Source organism: Dermacentor andersoni, chromosome 6 (assembly GCF_023375885.2).
Source record: "Dermacentor andersoni chromosome 6, qqDerAnde1_hic_scaffold, whole genome shotgun sequence".
In the NCBI taxonomy this organism is placed as follows: Eukaryota; Metazoa; Arthropoda; class Arachnida; order Ixodida; family Ixodidae; genus Dermacentor; species Dermacentor andersoni.
Genome location: NC_092819.1, coordinates 176,756,286 through 176,768,638, shown reverse-complemented (window position 1 = coordinate 176,768,638; position 12,353 = coordinate 176,756,286). Strand labels below are relative to the sequence as shown.

General features: G+C 50.5%; 1 pseudogene; it reads left to right on the top strand.

Moving 5' to 3' along the window:
- The first annotated feature begins 843 nt into the window (after positions 1–843).
- On the top strand, positions 844–9,801 carry LOC129382810 (uncharacterized; annotated as a pseudogene).
- The last annotated feature ends 2,552 nt before the right edge of the window (positions 9,802–12,353 follow it).

The window sequence follows — 12,353 nt, the reverse complement described above, 5'->3', positions numbered from 1 at the left end:
GGGTGATCTTGTACGGTCCGAAATAGCGACGCAAAAGCTTCTCGCTCAGTCCTCGTCTGCGTATAGGGGTCCAAACCCAAACACGGTCACCGGGCTGGTACTCGACGAAGCGTCGTCGGAGGTTGTAGTGTCGGCTGTCGGTCCTCTGCTTGTTCTTGATCCGCAGGCGGGCGAGCTGTCGGGCTTCTTCGGCGCGCTGGAGATAGGTATCGACGTCAAGATTTTCCTCGCCAGTGACGTGCGGCAGCATGGCGTCGAGCGTCGTCGTCGGGTTCCTGCCGTAAACCAGCTTAAATGGCGTGATCTGTGTTGTTTCTTGCACCGCCGTGTTGTAAGCGAATGTTACGTACGGCAGGACCGCATCCCACGTCTTGTGCTCGACGTCGACGTACATTGCTAGCATGTCGGCGAGGGTCTTGTTCAAGCGCTCCGTGAGACCATTCGTCTGCGGATGGTAGGCAGCTGTCCTCCTGTGACTTGTCTGGCTGTATTGCAGAATGGCTTGCGTGAGCTCTGCTGTGAAAGCCATTCCTCTGTCGGTGATGAGGACTTCTGGAGCACCATGTCGCAGCAGGATGTTCTCGACGAAAAATTTTGCCACTTCGGCTGCGCTGCCTTTCGGTAGAGCTTTAGTTTCAGCGAAGCGGGTGAGATAGTCCGTCGCCACGACGATCCACTTATTTCCGGATGTTGATGTCGGAAACGTTCCTAACGTTTCCTAACGTTCCTAACATTTAAGTCCATCCCGATCTGCTGAAAAGGTCGGTAAGGAGGCTTGATCGGCTTTAGTAATCCCGCTGGCCTTGTCGGTGGTGTCTTGCGTCGCTAACAGTCTCGGCATGTCTTGACGTAACGGGCGGCATCGGCGGTTAGGTGCGGCCAGTAATACCTGTCTTGTATCCTCGATAGCGTCCGGGAGAAACCTAGGTGCCCAGCGGTCGGATCGTCATGTAGGGCGTGGAGTACTTCTGGACGCAGCGCCGACGGAACAACAAGAAGGTAGTTGGCGCGGACTGGTGAGTTCTTCTTCACGAGTAGGTTGTTTTGAAGCGTTAACGAAGATAATCCACGCTTAAATGCCCTAGGGACAACGTCGGTGTGCCCTTCCAGATACTCGACTAGGGCTTTCAGCTCCGCATCCCCTCGTTGTTGTTCGGCGAAGTCTTCCGCGCTTATTATGCCAAGGAAGGAGTCGTCATCCTCGTTATCTTGCGGCGGCGGGTCAATGGGGGCGCGTGATAGGCAATCGGCATCTGAGTGTTTTCGTCCGGACTTGTATGTTACAGTGATGTCGCAATCTTGTAGTCTGAGGCTCCACCGTGCCAGCCGTCCTGAAGGGTCCTTTAAGTTAGCTAGCCAACACAACGCGTGATGGTCGCTGATCACTTTGAATGGCCTGCCATAGAGGTAAGGGCGAAATTTCGCTGTAGCCCAAACGATGGCGAGGCATTCCTTTTCGGTTGTAGAATAATTGCCTTCCGCTTTTGACAACGACCGGCTAGCGTAAGCTATCACGTATTGATGTCCACCTTTTCTCTGGACTAGGACGGCACCGAGGCCTAGGCTACTGGCGTCAGTGTGTATTTCGGTATCGGCGTGCTCGTCGAAGTGCGCAAGTACGGGCGGCGACTGCATGCGTCGTTTGAGTTCTTGAAATGCGTCTGCCTGCGGCGTTTCCCATTTGAACTCGATGTCACATTTAGTTAGCATTGTCAGCGGCTGAGCGATGCGTGAAAAGTCATTGACAAATCGCCTGTAGTAGGCACACATGCCAAGAAACCTACGCACTGCCTTCTTGTCGATGGTGTAGTGTCTATTAACAGCATTTAGCCAAACGTGAGTACTCGGTTGGCAACCGGGAATAAAGCATGGGAGCTTGAGCAATGTGTGCGTATCACCGTGTCACTCCAATCTAAATCAATCAGACCGCATCCCGGTCTACGCGAACACTAAAATGGTGTCAGAAGTGTTATTTGGTCCCATGTGAGTGCCAAACCAAGTCATTCCGTCGTATCATCCCTCAGCAGCAAGCGGCAACCTGCAATCGCAGCCATGGCATACGCGCTCCCTCCCTTCCCAAGTTTCGACCTTCGCGCCACAGACGCCAACAATACTGGTCACGAATGGACCAAGTGGATAGAAAGGTTCGAGAACTTTCTTTTAGCGTGCGATATCACGGCAGACGCACGCAAGAAAGCGCTCCTCCTCCACTACGTCGGCGAGGAAGTCTACGACATATTTCGCTCCCTCCCCGACTGCCCTACACAAGCTACAACAGCTACAAGCACGACCCAGACCACGCAGAGCCCATCGACGCCAGAATACGATGCCGCACGAGCGAAACTGAGTGCATACTTCGCCCCGCGAGTGAACTCGACATTTGCGATCTACAAATTTCGCCAAGCCCAGCAAAACGTTGGTGAGCCACTGGACGCCTTCTACGCGCGCCTCCGGCAGCTCTCTCGCTACTGTAACTTCGAGAACGTCGACGCTGAAGTCCAGAACCAAATAATCCTCGCCACAACGTCGTCTCGCCTTCGCAAATACGCAATGCTTCATTCCCTCACTTTACCAGACTTACTTAAACAAGGAAGAATGCTCGAGGATGTCGAACGGGACGTATCCGAAATCGAAAAGAACGTCGATAACAATGCGGCGGTGCTCGCAGTGCGCAAGGAAGGACAGCACCATGGCCAACACCAAAGAAACAGCCGACAGATGCCACGACAAACCTATGCACCGCAACGACCTCGTGTCTCATCAGCAGATTGTCGCAACTGCGGTGGCAAGTGGCCTCACCAAGGCGGACGATCAAGTTGTGCTGCATGGGGCAAGACATGCAGGGCATGTAACAAGGTTGGTCACTTTGCACGATTCTGTCGTTCAACGAGACAAATGGTACAAGCAGTGGACTGTGACAATGGTCCAAACATGAATCAGACAGTCTGCAGTAAGAAGAGTTCTAGTGCCAAAGAATGTGCTGCCACCTGTGACACCAGTTCAAGCAGTGACGAGTATGTTTTCGTTGCCATGACCTCACCTCAGACAGGCCCATCTCCAAAAGTTAGTGTCACTGTCAACAATGTGCCGGTCACTTTCATAATCGACACAGGTGCAACAGTGTCAATTGTTGGCGAAAATGACTTTGAGAGCTATCGGCTAAAGGTGAAACTTCAGGAAACATCCGTCAGAGTGTTCCCATACAAAGCAACATCTCCGCTTGAACTTCTAGGCAAAGTCTCCGTCACAATGAGATACAAAGATAACTGCATTGAAGAAGACATCTTTGTCATTCGAGGAAACTGTGCACCACTCTTAAGCTTCACAGCAGCATCCAACCTGGGGCTTGTCCAGATCACATACCAAGTTAATGAGCATCAAGGTGACAAGTCAATCGTGGAAGCATTCCCCAAGTTGTTTAGTGGAGTTGGAAAACTCAAAAACCACCACATTCATCTTTTTGTGGACGACACTGTCCCACCGGTTGCACAACCACACAGGCGTATTCCGTTTGCCTTACGTGACGCCACAGAGAAAGAACTTGAACGCCTCCTGTCAGAAGACATCATTGAGCCAGCCATAGGACCTACACCGTGGGTGTCCCCTGTGGTTATTGTGCCTAAACCGCATCAGCCTGATGAAATTCGAATCTGCATTGACATGCGTGTTGTGAACACTGCCATTCAACGGGAACGACATTTGTGCCCAACAGTGGATGACATCATTGTTGCCTTAAATGGAGCAACAATGTTCTCCAATCTTGACTTAAAGAATGGATATCATCAGTTGGAACTTGACCCTTCCTCAAGGCAACTCACCACGTTCTCAACACATGTTGGCTTGTTTCGCTACAAACGACTGAACTTCGGCATCAGCAGTGCAGCTGAAATTTTTCAGAACACCATACGCCAAGTGCTCAATGGCATCCCCAATGTTCTGAATGTTAGTGATGATATTCTTGTTTTTGGGCAAACCAAACAGGAGCACGACTTGTCCTTGGAAGCCGTTCTGCAGCGACTCCAAGAAGCTGGATTGACACTGAATGAAAAGAAGTATCACTTTCATCAACGTGAACTGAACTTCTTTGGACTTCATTTTTCAGCTGATGGCGTTCGTCCTGATCCTAAGAAGATAGCAGCCTTCCTACAGATTAAAACACCGGAATCACCACAAGAAGTGAAGAGCCTGCTAGGAATGATAAACTATTCAGGCAGATTTCTGAAAAATCTTGCTGACCTCACACAGCCTTTACGTGAACTGACACTGAAGAATGTTGTCTGGGAGTGGACAAAACGACAGCAAAATGCTCTTGAGAGCCTAAAGCAAGCCATGTCCGATGCCTCCACCCTTGCTTACTTTGACCCATCCAAACCGACAGAATTGGTGGTAGATGCAAGTCCACATGGACTGGGTGCTATCCTTACACAGCGTGACAGTGAAAACATTGCAGTGATAGCTTATGCAAGTAGAGCGCTTACACCAGTTGAAAGTCGCTACTCCCAAATTGAACGTGAGATGCTCGCAGCTGTATGGGCCATGGAGCACATCCGTCTTTACCTTTGTGGAGTCAACTTCCTTTTGCTGACTGATCACAAGCCTTTAGTGAGCATACTGGGAAACCCAAGATCATCACCATCTGCCCGCATTGAGCGCCTTGCTCTACGCATTCAACAGTACAAGTTTGTTGTACAACACACTGCAGGAAGTAGTAACCCTTCCGATTACCTTTCCAGGCATCCAATTCCTGAAACGAAAATGTGTGCCCGCATCGACAAAGTACCTAATGAGTATGTCAACTTTATCCAGCGCCACAACATCCCAAAGGCCTTCTCGGTTCAAGAAGTCGCTGATGCAACGAAAGCAGACCAGCAGCTACAGTCGCTTATCAGTGCTATCCAGCACCCCACACTCGCCAGCTGGGTCTCAGCTGAACTGAAGCCATTTGCATCCATAAAAACAGAACTAACAACAACGCCCGAGGGCATCGTCCTTCGAGGAACACGCCTAGTTCTTCCCGCTACTCTGCAGAAACAAGCAGTGCTGCTTGCTCACAAGGGCCATCAAGGGATTGTGAAAACAAAACAAATGTTAAGAGAAAAAGTGTGGTTCCCAGGCATGGATAAACTCGTGCACACTTTGATTAAAAGCTGCCTACCATGTCAAGCAGCTGTTCCCCAAGCAAAGCAAGAACCACTTGCCATGACGGAACTACCCAGTGGTCCCTGGGAAGAAGTATCAGTCGACTTTTGTGGTCCCTTCCCAGATGGAAAGTACGCTATGGTGGTGTTAGATGACTTCTCACGATACCCAGTGGTACAAGTCATACACTCCACAAGTGCGAACCATGTGCTTCCCTCCTTACGACAAGTGTTTTGCCAATTTGGAATCCCTGCACAGGTAAAAAGTGACAATGGGCCACCATTCCAAGGCAAAGAGTTTGCTGCATTCGCAAAAGAATTAGGATTTCGGCATCATCGGATCACACCTTTGTGGCCTCAAGCTAATGGCGAAGCTGAGCGGTTCATGAGAACATTGAAAAAGCATGTTCACACTAGTCAGCTTGAGAACATAGATTGGAAAGTAGAGCTCGACACTTTCCTGATGTCATACAGGTCTTCAAGACACTTAACTACAGGAAGATCACCATATGAACTGCTGTTTGGCAGACCGATGAGAAATCTTCTGCCTTGCTATGTTGAAGCTGCTTCGGAAACGGAAGACATAACAAAGTTCAAAACAACTGTGCTCGAGAAAAGGGCATACAACAAACAACATGCTGATGCACGAAGGCATGCTCAACCACACCGCTTCTGTGTCGGTAAGCGAGTTTTGTGCAAGCAAGACAGACACGACAAGTTCACTTCGTACTATGATCCAAACCCTTATACCATTGTCAGCATTCATGGATCACAAATCAAGGCATCGAGAGGAAATAGAGTAATAACACGCAACTCAAGTTTTTTCAAAGATGCCTCTGGCCTTAAACAAGCACCAGCCAGAACATCATTTGACTGTGATGACATCATATATCCTCTACCCACCTCAATGCCGGATCCTGCACCACCTGCATTGCACCAGAGTTCTCCAAGAGAGCGCTACCCAAAGAGAAACAGAAAGCCTCCACGCCATCTTTCTGATTTCGCAACCTGACATTGTGACTGTTTGTTCGTAGGAGACATTCACGACTTTTCAACAGTGAACTGTTTTCCGTTTATGGTTTCCCTAATCACATTGTGTCCGCATTCATTTCATTTTCCCCAAGGAGGGTAATGTAGTGTCTATTAACAGCATTTAGCCAAACGTGAGTACTCGGTTGGCAACCGGGAATAAAGCATGGGAGCTTGAGCAATGTGTGCGTATCACCGTGTCACTCCAATCTAAATCAATCAGACCGCATCCCGGTCTACGCGAACACTAAAGATGGGCTGCGGGAACTTTGCAATGGCAGCTGTCTTCTGCGGGTCGGGGCGGACTCTAGACTTGCTGATGACGTGGCCTAGAAACAGAAGCTCATCGTAAGCGAAGCGGCACTTTTCTGGCTTCAGAGTAAGCCCTGATGACTTGATGGCCTCTAGTACTGTCGCAAGCCGCCTCAGGTGATCGTCGAAATTTCCGGCGAAGACGACGACATCATCCAACTAAACGAGACAGGTCTGCCACTTCGATCCTGCTAAAACCGTGTCCATCACGCGCTGGAACGTTGCAGGCGCCGAGCACAGTCCGAATGGCATAACCTTGAACTCGTAGAGGCCGTCTGGGGTGATGAAGGCCGTCTTTTCGCGATTTCTTTCGTCGACTTCTATTTGCCAATAGCCAGACTTGAGGTCCATTGACGAGAAGTATTTAGCGTTGCAGAGCCGATCCAATGCGTCGTCTATCCGTGGGAGGGGGTATTTGTCCTTCTTCGTGATCTTGTTCAGACGACGATAATCGACGCAGAAACGTAGGGTGCAGTCCTTTTTCTTCACCAGGACAACAGGGGATGCCCACGGGCTTTTCGACAGCTGGATGATGTCGTCGCGCAGCATTTCGTCGACTTGTTCTCTTATAGCTTTACGTTCTCGCGGCGAAACTCGGTAAGGGCTCTGGCGGACTGGTCGAGCGCACTCCTCGGTGATGATGCGATGCTTGGCGACTGGTGTTTGTCGAATCCTCGATGACGTCGAAAAGCAGCCTTTGTATCGTCGGAGCAGACTTCTCAGCTGTTGTTGCTTAATCACGGGGAGACTTGGATTAATGTCGTAGTCTGGTTCGGGAACCATGGTCGTCGGGGTAGATGCGGCGGAATCCGAGAGGACAAACGTGTTACTGGTTTCCAGAATTTCCTCGATGTACGCGATCGCCGTGTCCTTGTTGATGTGCTTGAACTCCCGGCTGAAGTTTGTCAGCAACACTTCGGTTTTCCCTCCATGCAGTCGAGCGATCCCTCTTGCGATGCAAATTTCACGGTCTGGTAGTAGACGTTGGTCGCCTTCGATGACGCCTTCTACGTCAGCGGGTGTTTTGGTGCCGACCGAAATAACAATGCTGGAGCGAGGCGGGATGCTCACTTGATCTTCCAGCACACTCAAGGCGTGGTGACTACGAGGGCTCTCCGGCTACATCGCTTTATCTTCCGACAGCGTTATTGACTTCGACTTCAGGTCGATGATTGCGCCGTGTTGGTCCAGGAAGTCCATACCGAGAATGACGTCTCGTGAACACTGTTGGAGGATAACGAAGGTGGCAGGGTAAGTCCGGTCATGAATGGTTATTCTTGCCGTGCTGATTCCAGTCGGCGTAATGAGGTGTCCTCCAGCGGTCCGAATTTGGGGGCCTTCCCATGCAGTTTTAACTTTCTTCAACTGCGCGGCGATGGGTCCACTCATGACGGAGTAATCGGCTCCTGTGTCCACTAAAGCGGTGACTGCGTGGCCGACGAGAAGCACGTCGAGGTCGGTGGTTCTATGTCTGGCATTGCAATTAGGTCTTGGCGTCGGATCACGGCTGCGTCGTGTTGAACTGAAGCTGGAACGTCGCGTCGTCAAGTCGTCTTTCGTCAGTGTAGTGACGGCGGCGTGTCGTTATTATGTCGTCGAGATGGTCTCTTTGTCGTCTTCGGCGGCGGCGGAGGATCTTCGTCAGTTCGACGAACAGCAACTGCACCTCCATCGGTTGCTGCTTTTAGTTTTCCGGATATGGGCTCGCTGACCGGCCCCGGGCTGGGCCAGTGTATGGTCGGCGCTGCGGCGACAGATAGCGGCCTGGTGACGGCGAACGGGACGGTCGTCGAGGGCTCCACTGAGTAGCGGCGAGGTAGTCGGCGATGTCACGAGGGCGTTCACCTTCCCGAGGGCGCGGTGCATCGACGGCGAACCCTCGTAATCCCAGGTCGCGATATGGACATCGGCGGTACACATGGCCGGCTTCGCCGCAGTGGTAGCAGAGTGGGCGGTGGTCCCAGGCTCGCCAAATGTCGGTCTTCCACGCGTAGCTGCGCTGGGCGACGGGTGGGCGTGCTGGCGGCGGCGGTGGACGACGGATTTGCGGCGTTACAGGGCCCTGGCGTTGTCGCGGAGGGGGATCTTGACGGCGGGCGACGGCGGCGTAGGTCATCGCTTCCGGCTGAGGTTGCGGTGATCGTGATTGCACCTCAGGGACTCCAAGCGATCGCTGAACCTCTTTTTTGACGATTTCAGCGATTGGATCCACTTGGGACTGCGTCCTTGGGTAGAACTTCTGCAGCTCCTCCCGTACGACCGCTCTGATAGTCTCGCGTAGATCGTCGGTAGCCAGTGATTGAACCCCGGCGTAGTTTGTAGAGTTCGTGCGGCGATCGAATTGCCGGTTTCGGATCTCGAGTGTCTTATCAATGTTCGTCGCCTCACGAAGAAGCTCTTCGACGGTCTTCGGTGGGCTTCTTACCATTGCGGCGAAAAGTTCCTCCTTTACACCACGCATCAGTAGGCGGACTTTCTTCTCCTCGGCCATATCCGGGTCGGCGTGGCGGAACAAACGGCTCATTTCTTCCGTAAAGATGGCAACGTTCTCGTTTGGTAGCTGCACTCGGGCGTCCAGCATAGCTTCGGCCCTTTCCTTGCGCACGACGCTCGTAAAGGTGCGCAGGAAGCCGCTACGGAACAGGTCCCACGTTGTCAAGGTCGACTCCCTGTTCTCAAACCACGTTCTGGCGGCGTCTTCTAAGGCGAAGTAGACATGCCGCAGCTTGTCGTCGGAGTCCCAGTTGTTGAATGTCGCGATTCGTTCGTAGGTCTCCAGCCATGATTCCGGGTCTTCAGTCGCTACTCCATGGAAGGTTGGTGGGTCCCGAGGTTGTTGTAGGATAACGGGGGACGCTGGGGCAGCTCCCCGTTATCCTCCCCTTGTGTTATCAGATTTCACCGCGTGCCTTCCACAAAGTTCTACACCATTGGCGTCATGCGATGAAATCTGATAACACAAGGTTCGGCGACAACAGACAGCCGGATAGAAGCATCGATAACTTTCCAGAAACTTCGGATGCATGCAGGCGCCTCCCGCGCTGTGCGATTACATTTGTTAGGCGGCGAAACGTGGTTGCCGATAAAGATAAGTACACGTGTCAATATCCAACAAGCTTGGTTCTCCCTGTGCAAGTGGTTCAACTCAACTTGCCCCAACGACATGGCCTGTGACAAACTATGTGCCAGATGATGTGTCCCCTGCAAAGCTGAAGATGTGTACAAGATCCTGACACCCTGCACCAGCTTCTACAGTGGACAAACAGGTCACTATAAAAACAGAAAATGTCACCGAATAAATATACTTTGCTTACCAACGATACCTTTGGTTTAGTTGTGGTCTGTGTATAAACTAATTGTGTATAAACTTTTCTTGTTTAGAATGGCTGAGCGGATAGGGAAAAAATGACCATAAGAGCACAGGTGTATGCATAGTCTACGCACAAAAAGCCACTGCTTTCTTACTTTTTTTTCTCTGTATTACTATTCATGGGAGTATTTAGGTGCCTTATTAGCACTGCTAATATCCCACTGCAAAACACAAAATTGGGCAAGTTGTGGCATAAAGAAAATTGCAGTTTCACTCATAATGTGAAACAATGATGCAGTAGCTGGTGAAATATGCGCGGGAAGCTTGCTTAATGCACTGTTTATTGAAGTAAACACTTGCCAATGCAAGTCGGTAATCTCCTTAAAGAAGTCAAATAAGTAAGAGTCGTAATTATTTGTAGGAGTTGTGCCTCCCACTGTTGAAGTGGAAAGACTCGGCTTTTCTTCCTCCTCTTTCATATCCGGACTTGACCACTGGTCTACACCAAAACAACCCTTTAGCTTCTTACTGCTGAATTAGTTTTGGTTTTCTCAAATCTATATTTGGGCTACCCATTGCTAGGTCTCGCGCTTAATCGAAGAATGAATCAATAAAACGAATCAATTCTCAAAGAGCATGTGCAGTCGAGCCAAAACCAGGGGCAAGAATCCGCATTGTGCTCCTGCATTGAAGGTGAATAACATGTACCATAATGGCGAATGAGCTTTAGTAAGCTTCCCTGCAATATGAATTTGTAATGTACAAAGAATTGTCAATGAAGCTTACCACGAGCACAGATGCACTTGCAAATTATGTCACAATTGAAAACAATGAGCACAGTGTAAACCTATGTGCCCTTTCCACTCTTAGTATGCTTTACTGCACGATGCTTATTCACACCCCTGTATTGCGGCGTAGCAAGCTACAAAAGAGACGTTGCATAATCAGGCTTTTTACGATTATCTTTCTCGCAAAACACTAATATTTCGCGGTGAAGCCTACGCAATGTACTGCGGTGAAGCATACTAAAAGTGAAAAGGGGCCACTGTCACTGGACATAATAAGAGTTCTTCAATTATACACTCGCGCACCCGCCGCCTCTCAGGTCGCCTAAGTGGACATACTATACTGGCTGGTAGCGGCCCCCTCCCACTTTTAGTATACTTCACCGCCTAACTAAAATGTACTGCGGCCAAGAAGCCGTACATTTGTATTGAGTGAATAAACAAATGGTTTTCACAACAGTACAGAAATAAGCGCGCACCATGCACCAGTCTACCACACGGAAGAGCGTCGCAACATACGGTAGCTGATTCACACAGGCCGTGTAGCCCATTTATCAGTCGTAAAAGGTATTATGGGTAATTCAAAATTTCAGACAGACATATGTGTTTACGTTTACGTTCGCACTCCTTGCGTAACAAGACTCCCAGAACTTCCACAATAGAAAGTAATTTACACCACACAAAACGCAAATAACACAGACATACGTCTCGTTTCCAACTCGGCCGTAATCCAACTGACAAATAGCGCGGAAAAACGTGAACATGCTGTGTGTTAGCGTCGTAAACTTCGTACCAGGCAATTAAGGAGCTAGCACACCACAATCCCGCGACAGCCGCTAATGAGACCAAGACGGGAGCACATGTCTGTGAACGCGCCAACGGAGCCCCTAAGCCACTCTACTCCTCTGCTGCACGGCTGCACCACTCGTTTCAAGCACAGCACACCAAACACACATTCAGCGCTGAACAGTGGGCGGTCGACGCAGTTGCATTTACATGACTTGCAGCGAGCAGCACATCCATCGATGTCCGTTAAGCAAAGTCGGACACGGCGACGCCACCTCGCGGTTCGCAGAACTTTGCCGCCGAGGCGCTAGGCCACTTCGATATTTCAATTGTCACCACCCCCGGATTCTCAAGAAAGCACGGGTCACACAACGCAGATTCTGTACTGCCAGAGCTCACCGAGGCCAAATCCGCACTGCCGCACCGCCGCTACTCACGGCTTTCCGCCAAGTAACACAGAACCTACAACCAACACACAAGCAACGCACGCACAATCACATGAGCAATGTTGAACAACGCGCCATGAATGCGCGGTCCAGAGAACGGTCACGCCATAGAATAAAGAACGTCACCACAGAACACCTATACAAACTTAGAGAAGGGAAACTGTACCTTCCACAGTGCTACGGAAATAAGCGTAGCGGTGGCGTCGTGAACTAAAGTATGTGACCACGGGTGGCGCTGTACAACAGGAAACGGAAACGGGGTTTTGCGCACGCTTCACCAGGTTTGCACACGCTTTACCAGGTGTTCTGTGGCTTTACTGGGTTTCTGGCTGCTGCGCCTCGATCGTGCTCCCGCCAGTTTAGTTGCTGTGTAGCAAACGTAGCGCCTACATATTTATGTAGGCGCTACGCTTGCCACACAGCAACCAAACTGGCGGGAGCACGATCGAGGTGCAGCAGAATACATGTAGCGCTGAGTCATATCGAGTTAAGGCACACTCTGAACTGACTTTTAAGGGCATTCCGAGCGGTTTTTCGTTTATTACGC